Source organism: Pongo abelii, chromosome 19 (genome assembly GCF_028885655.2).
Source record: "Pongo abelii isolate AG06213 chromosome 19, NHGRI_mPonAbe1-v2.0_pri, whole genome shotgun sequence".
NCBI classification, from domain to species: domain Eukaryota; kingdom Metazoa; phylum Chordata; class Mammalia; order Primates; family Hominidae; genus Pongo; species Pongo abelii.
Genome location: NC_072004.2, coordinates 3048628 through 3057490, shown reverse-complemented (window position 1 = coordinate 3057490; position 8863 = coordinate 3048628).

Here is an 8863-nt window from a genome sequence, read left to right as displayed (position 1 = left end):
CACCACTTAGCCAGGATGGTCTCGATCTGACCTCTTGATCCGCCCGCCTTGGCCTCCCAAAGTGCTGGGACTACAGGTGTAAGCCACCGTGCCGGGCCTCCTGGAGGTTTTTTTGAAGGGACGTTAGGAAGCCAATAACTACCATTTTACTTTCTTCAATATTTAGCATCTGTTCAATTCTCTGTTTCTTGGGCCAATTTTGGCATGTTATGTTTTTCCAGGAAATTGTCAGTTATATATATTAGGCATATAGTGGTTCGTAATGCTCATTATTTTTATTTTTTACTTTTTTATTTTTAATTTTTGTGGGTATGTAATAGGTGTATATATTAATGAGGCACACAAGATAACCTGATACAAGCATGCCATGTGGAATAACCGCATCATGGAAAATGAGGTATTCATCCCCTCAAGCATTTATACTTCGTGTTACAAACAATCCAATTATACTCTTTTAGTTATTTTTAAATGGACAATTAAATTATCATGGACTATAGTCACCCTGTTGAGCTATCAAATATTAGATATTATTCATTCTATTTTTTTGTACACATTAATCATTCCCACTTCTCCCCCATCCTCCCAGTCCCTTCCCAGCCTCAGGTAATCATCCTTCTACTTTCTATCTCCATGGGTTTGTTTTTATTTTTAGCTCCCAGAAATAAGTGAGAAAATATGAAGTTTGTCTTTCTGTGCCTGACTTATCTCACTTAACATAATGTCCTGCAGTTCCATCCATGTTGTTTCAAATCGCGTTCTTTTTTAGTGGTAGAATTACTTTTATTCGATTATGATTCTTCTTTTTTATTTTTATTTTAATTATCCTTTAAGTTCTGGGATACATGTGCAGAACGTGCAGGTTTGTTACATAGGTATACACGTGCCATGGTGGTTTGCTGCACCCATCAACCCGTCATCTACATTAGCTATTTCTCCTAATGCTATCCCTCCCCTAGTCCCCCACCTCACCCTGCAGCAGGCCCTGGTGTGTGATGTTCCCCTCCCAGTGTCCATGTGTTCTCATTGTACAACTCCCACTTATGAGTGAGAACATGTGGTGTTTGGTTTTCTGTTCTTGCAATAGTTTGCTGAGAATGATGGTTTCCAGCTTCATCCATGTCCCTGCAAAGGACGTGAACTCATCCTTTTTTATGGCTGCATAGTATTCCATGGTGTATATGTGCCACATTTTCTTTATCCAGTCTGTCATTGATGGGCATTTGGGTTGGTTCCAAGTCTTTGCTATTGTGAATAGTGCCACAATAAACATACATGTGCATGTGTCTTTATAGTAGAATGATTTATAATCCTTTGGGTATATACCCAGTAATGAGATTGCTGGGTCAAATGGTATTTCTGGTTCTAGATCCTAGAGGAATCGCCACACTGTCTTCCACAATGGTTGAACTAATTTACATTCCCACCAGCAGCGTAAAAGCGTTGCTGTTTCTCCACATTTAGGATTTCATTCTTTTTTTATGGTTGCATAGTGCTTCATTGTGTATATATATCACATTTTCTTTATCCAATCATCTGTTGATGGACACTGTGGTTGTTTTCAAATCTTGACAATTGTGAACAGTGCTGCAACAAACAGGGGCTTACAGATATCTCTTCAATATACTTATTTCCTTTCTTTTGAGTATATACCTCACAACAGGATTTCTGGATCATATGGTAGCTCTAATTTTAGTTTTTTTTTTTTTTTTTTTGGAAGAACCTCCAAACTGTTCTCCGTAGTGCTTGTATTAATGTACACGCGCATCAACAGTGGATGAGGGTCCCCTTTTCTTCTCATGCTCACCAACATTTGTTACTGCCTGTCTCTTGGATAAGAGCCATTTTAACTGGGATGAGATGGTATCTCATTGTAGTTTTGATTTGCATTTCTCTGACAATCAATGATATTGAGCACCTTTTCATATGTCTGTTTGCCATTTGTGTATCTTCTTTTGAGAAATGTCCATTCAAATATTTTACCAATTTTTAAGTTGGATTATTAGATTTTTTCCTGTAGGGTTGTTTGAGCTCCTTATATATTCTGATTATTAATCCCTGGTCAGATGAGTAGTTTGCGAATATTTCCTCCCATTCTGTGGGTTTTCTCTTCACTTTGTTGATTATTCCTTTGCACAGAAGCTTTTTAACTTGATGTGATCCCATTTGTCCATGTTTGCTTTGGTTGCCTCTGCTTGTGGGATATTACTTAAGAAATTGTTGCCCAGACCAATGTCCTTGAGAGTTTCTCCAATGTTTCCCTGTAGTAGTTTTTCAACTCTAGAATTTCTGCTCGATTCTTTTTAATAATTTCAATCTCTTTGTGAAATTTACCTGATAGAATTCTGAATTTCTTCACTGTGTTATCTTGAATTTCTTTTCATTTCCTTAACCCAGCTATTTTGAATTATCTGTAAGAAAGATCAAATATCTCTGTTTCTTCAGGATTGGTCCCTGGTGCCTTCAGTTCATTTGGTGAGCTCATGTTTTCCTGGATGGTCTCAGTGTTTTTAGGTGATCATTGGTGTCTGGGCATTGAAGAATTAGGCATTTCTTGTAGTTTTTGCAGTCTGGTCTTTATGCCATCCTTCTTGTGCCTTCCAGTCCCTGTTCCCATTTCCAGGGGGAGCTTCTAAGTGTCTTGAGCATCCTTCACAACATAGTCTATACAAATAGGCACTTATGGATACACTTCTTACTTTTAACTCTCTGCATATTTGCATTGTTTTTGCAGGCAAGCCGATTAGAAAGCCAATTAAAAAAACATATCAATGAGTACTTAATAATAATATGGGTTAAGTAGGATGAGGTTCTGAATTTTTTTTTTTTTTCAGTCAAATGGCATCTTAGGTACCACTGCTGCGGGTCCTCAAAATATGCACTTCTAGTCATTCTCTTAAGAGCTGAGATCTGGATTCTGTGTGTGTGTGTGTGTGTGTGTGTGTGTGTGTGTGTGAGAGAGAGAGAGAGAGAGAGAGATTCTTAGGCTAAGAAGATGTTTTTGACCCATAGCTAAGTGGGTTGCTTGCCTGGTGGTGGAGGAATTGCAGGCCAGGCAGTGTGTCCTATGGCCTTGGAATGAACAAGAAAGGCCTGGGCTCCACTGAAAATGACAAGTTGTTTCACTCCATGGGCTCTGCTGCACCAGAGGGTGCGTGTGCCTTCATTCTACAGCTGCTGTTAAAGCAAAGCTAGGCTGCGCTTCCATGGCAGCCCTTTCCTTGTATTGCATTTCACCTTGTGTGTTTGTGTGAGTGTAGAGACTACAATTTGATATGGCTTCTGAAGGCTTACAGTCAGGAAGTAGCAGCCACATCTTGTGTCGGTTGACTGTGGACTCAGTCCTCTTACTCATCCATCTGTTCATTCAACAAGTATTTATCAAGCATTTACTATGTATGAAACATTGACCCAGATACTGGGAAAACTGGTGAATGAAAACAGAATGTCTAATCAGGTGCATGCTGGCTGGGAAGGGCGAGGGTAGATGCTGAGAGGTTCTGCTTTTGGATGTTTGATACTGTGATTTACCTTCCAAAAATACAGTCTCGGCTTGCCTCCCTGCAGGTTTTACCTCCTAAATTCCTCTCTGATCCCTCCTCTCCTTCATGCTTCTGTTACTGCCTCTTCAGGTCCTTCCCTTCACTTCGGCCAATCTGACAGTCTCCTAACTGATCTCCCTGACTTCACCCTTCAGCCCTGTTTCACATCCATTGTTGACAATGCCACTTAACACAAAGCTGGGTGTGTCATTTCCATGCCTGAGACTTTTCATGGGCTCTCTATTGTCTATTGCACAAAATCCAAGCTCCTTAACTAGCCATAGGGGACCCTCAATGACATTGCTCACACATGTCTGTGGACACATGGAGATGATCTTCAAGAACAGACTTGCTGCCCAGCTGTGAGGAGCGTGGTCGGCAGACAGCCTTCAGCTGTCAGCTCCTTTAGGGTTACTGTAGCTACAGAGAGCCTCCTTCCCCAAGGCAATCCCTTTTCCTGGATAGCCCACACCTGGTGATTGAGGCAGGGGTATAAAGACTGTCCATTTTAACCTGATATGGGACAGCTCCGATGGTCAACATTCATTCCAAATCTCCCTGCTGGGTTGGTGCTATGGTGTGAAAGTGTCCTTTCCAAAAGTCATGTGTTGAAACTTCATAGCCAGTGCGATAGTATTATGAGGTGGGGCCTTTAAGAGGTGATTAGGCCACGAGGCTCCTCCCACGTGAATGGGATTTAAGACCCTTTATAAAAGAGGCTTCAGGCAGTGTGTGGCTTTCTTGCTCTTTCACCTTCCCCCATGTGAAGGTGCGGTGTTCTTGCCCCCCGAGAGGATGCGGACACAGGATGCCGTCTCGGAAGCAGAGACCAGGTCCTCACTAGCTGGCAGCTTGGTTTGGATTTCCCAGCCTCCAGAACTGTGAGAAATAATTTTCTGTTTTTTATAAATTACCAGTTTCAGGTATTTTGTTATAGAAGCAGAAAATGTGCTGAGACATCGGCTTTCTGGCAGGCCAGCCTGCAATTTGACTTCCTCCTCTGCCCAGTCAAGCTCCTTCCCTTGTTCCTTCACAGGTGCTGTTCCCTAGTAAACACGTTTTACTCCAAACTCTTTCTCATACTTGCTTCTGGAGCCCCTGGCCTGTGACACTGCCTGGATAGTGTCATTGCCGCCGCTCTGTTTATACCAGACTCCTTGTCACTCCCCGCACACACCCTATTTCAAATCCCCTTGCTTTCATGTGTGCTATTCCCTTTGCTTCAACTTTTCTTCTCAATTTTTTTTTTCTGGTCAACAAAACTTCTATTTTTCCTGTCCCTTCAAACCCAGCTCAGGGAATATCTCCTACCTGGCTCCTTGTAGCTGGGCTTGGCTTGCTTCTTTGTTCTCTCCCTCCTCCCTTTGCTTACAGGGTACTGCTGTAGTTGGTGGGTACAGTATTGTATACAGAAGTGTATTTGGTACCCAGAAGTGATGGATTCTGGCGCAGAAAGGGACCCAGGACTACCTGACACGGTGGTTAATTGTGATTCTGGAGCAGGAGCTGTGATGAACACGGGAGAGCAGATAGGCCTTCAGCATACTGACTTCATTTCCTTTGGGTACATACCTAGAATTGGGATTACTGAAACATATGGTAGTTCCATTAAAAAGAAAAGTAGAGGCAAGGTCTCACTCTTTTGCCCAGGCTGGAGTGCAGTGGCACAGTCATAGCTCACTGCAGCCTTGCCCTCCTGGGCTCAAAAGATCCTCTTGCTTTAACCTCCTCAGGAGCTAGGACTACAGGTGTGTGCCACTATGCCCAGCTAGCTTTTTAAATTTTGTGTTTGTAGAGACGGGGTATTGCCATGTTGCCCAGGCTGGTGTCAAACTCCTGGCTGTAAGTGATCCTCCTGCCTCATCCTCCTAAAGTGTTGGGATTACAGGCACGAGTGACTGTGCCCAGCGGTGGTTCTATTTTTAGTTTTTAAAGAACCTCCATACCGTTTTCTATAATTGCTATACTAATTTACATTCCCACTAACAATGCTTAAAAGTTACCTTTTCTCCACATCCTCCAATACTCATCATTCATCTTTATGGTGAAGGCTATTCTAACAAGCATGAGATGATGTCTCATGGTGATTTTGATGTACATTTTTCTAATGATTAGTGATGCTGAGCATATTTTCACATACCTATTGGCCATTTGTATGTCATCTGAAGAGACATCTGTTCATATATTTATAAAGAACATCATTGGTATTTTGATATGGATTTTTTTTGCATTTGTAGATTGCTTTGAGTAACATGGACATTTTAGTAATGGTAATTCTTTCAGTCCGTGAACAGGGAATATTTTCCCATTTACTATTCTCTTTTCAATTTTTTCTTCAATGTTTTATGTTTTTATTTTAGAGATCTTTCATCTCTTTAGTTAAATGTACTCCAAGGGATCTTTGGTTTTGGTAGCTATTGTAAATGGTATGGTTTCTCCATCTTTTTTCAGATAGTTCACTACTCGTGTATAGATGCTTCTGCTTTTATGCCAATACCACAGTATTTTGATTAAAATTGTTTTAATATGTTAATATGTTTTGAAATCAGAGAGTGTGATGCCTTCAGCTGTGTTCTTTTTGCTGAAGTTTATTTTTGGCTATTGGGGTCTTTTTTGGTTTTATACAAAATGGTTTATTAAAAATTTTATTTTAAAAAATTTTCAATATGGGAGGCACATGTGCAGGTTTGTTGCATGCGTATATTGCACCCAGCCAGAGAGCATAGTACCAAACAGGTAGTTTTTCAACCCATGCCTCCCTCCCCTCCTCCCCCTCCATTAGTCTGCAGTTTCTATTGTTCTCGTATTTATGTCCACATGTGTTCAATGTTTAGCTCCCACTTATAAGTGAAAACATGTATTTGGTTTTCTGTTCCTGAGTTAGTTTGCTTAGGATTATGGGCTCCAGCTCCACCCATGTTGTTGGAAAGGACATGACTCCATTCTTTTTTATGACTGCATACTATTCCATGGTGTATATGAGCATTTTCTTTATCCAGTCAACCACTGATGGGCACCGAAGTTGAATCCATGTCTTTGCTATTGTGAATCGTGTTGTGATGGACATATGCATACATACGTCATTATGGTAGAATGATTTATATACCCCGTAATGGAAATGCTGGGTCCAATGGTAGTTCTGTTTTAAGTTCTTTGAGAAATCTCCAAACTGCTCTTCACAGTTGCTGAACTAATTTACATTCCCACCGTCAGCATATAAGCATTCTCTCCCTTTTCTCCACAGCCTTGCCAGCATCTGCTTTTTTTGAACTTTTTATTAATAGCCATTTTGACTGGTGTGAGATGGTGTCTCATTGTGGTTTTGATTTGCATTTCTCTGATGATTAGTGATGTTGAGCATTTTTTTTTCATATGTTTGTTGTCCAATCGTGTCCCTTCCCTTGAGAAGTGTCTTTTCCTTTCCCCATTTTTTAATGGGATTATTTTTTGGTTGTTTATTTAAGTTCCTTACAAATACTGGATATTAGATCTTTGTCTAGATGCATAGTTTGCGAACATTTTCTCCCGTTCTGCAGGTTGTCTGTTTACTCTTTTGATAGTTTCATTTGCTGTGCAGATGCTCTTTAGGTAATTAGGTCCCACTTTTCAATAGTTTGACTTATTCTTTTCCTATTTGGAGGCCTTTTATTTCTCTTGCCTGATCGCTCTGGCTAGGCCTTCCAGTACTATGTTGAATAGGAGTGGTGAGAGTGGGCATCCCTGTTTTGTTCCAGGTCTCAAGGGGAACGGCTCCAGCTTTTGCCCATTCAGTATGATGTTGGCTGTGGGTTTGTCATAGATGGCTCTTATTATTTTGAGGTATGTTCCTTGGATGCCTACTCTGTTGAGGAGTTTTATCATGAAGGGATGCTGGATTTTACCAAAACCTTTTTCTGTTTCTATTGAGATGATCATATGGTTTTTGCTTTTAATTCTGTTTATGTGATAAATCACATTGATTGATTTGTGTATGTTGAACCAGCCTTGCATCCCAGGAAGTAAGGCTGGGCAAGTCCAGATGGTCATTTTACTGGTAATTGCTGACATGCAGTTGCCTCTCAACCTGGGGAAGACTAATGAAAGCAACTGGGTTGTGTGGGGAAGGTGGCTCAGGATTTGAGCCTGAAAGGCCTATGGACAATATTTCCTACAGCACGATGTTGTTGACTAGTCTCTTCTGGTGTGGCACCTCTTTTGGCCAGAATACAGAGCAATTCCCAAGATCTGTGTGCTGGCTACTTTAAGTCCTACCTTCATTCTTTGTTTCTAACTGACCCCAGGTGGTCTAACTCTGCTGGTACTCTCTGTCTGTGTCCCCTGGGATGAGACAATCATGAGCTTGCCTCTTCCTGCAAAGGATCCCAGAATGGTGGGGAAACTGAGTATCGGCCTCCAATTCACTTTTCTTATTGTAGAAACTGTGGGTCTAGGAACATTCTCTGTGTGTGGTGCGGTGCTGACTTTGGGGAGGGTGAAATGGTCAGGGAACAATTTCTGTTACTCTTTGGTCATGGCTCTTCTCAGTTGTGTGGCCCAGGGTGGTGTCTCAGCCTCAGTCCCAATTCCTGGAATATTCAAGACGTTTTTCTAAAAATTTTAAGTTCCGGGATACATGTGCAGGATGTGCAGATTTGTTACGTAGGTAAACGTGTGCCATGGTGTTTTGCTGCACCTGTCAACCCACCACCAAGGTACTAAGCCCTGCATGCATTAGCTCTTTATCCTGATTCGCTCCCCCCACTGCCCCAACTCCGCCAACAGGCCCCAGTGTGTGTTGTTCCCCTCCCCATGTCCTTGTGTTAGGATGGTATTCTTGATTGTGGGTGCTTCTAGTTGGATTTCTGTGTGGGGGAGTGAAACTGGTAGAACTCCTATTCTGCCATCTTGCTTATGTCATTCTCTTCTTGACCAATTTTTAATTAAAAAATATATGATTCAGATTTTCTATGTGTTTAGAGGGGAAAGAAGTATTGTTATGGACTGAATGTTTGTGTCCCTGCCAAATCCATATGTTGAAGCTCTAATTCCCCATGTGATAGTACCTTTGGGAGGTAATTGGGTTTAGAGGAGCTCATGATGGTGAGCCCCATAATGGGATTAGTGCTCTTATAAGAAGAGGAGGAGACCAGTGCTTTTCCTTTCTCTACTTGCATACACAAAGAAGAGGTCATGTGAGCACACAGCAAGATGGTGGCTGCGTACAAGCTAGGAAGAAGTCTTACCAGGACCCAACTATGCTGGCATCCTGATAGTGACTCCTAGCTTCCACAAGTGTGAGAAAATAAATCTGTTGTTTAAGCCACCCAGTGTATGGTATTTGTTAT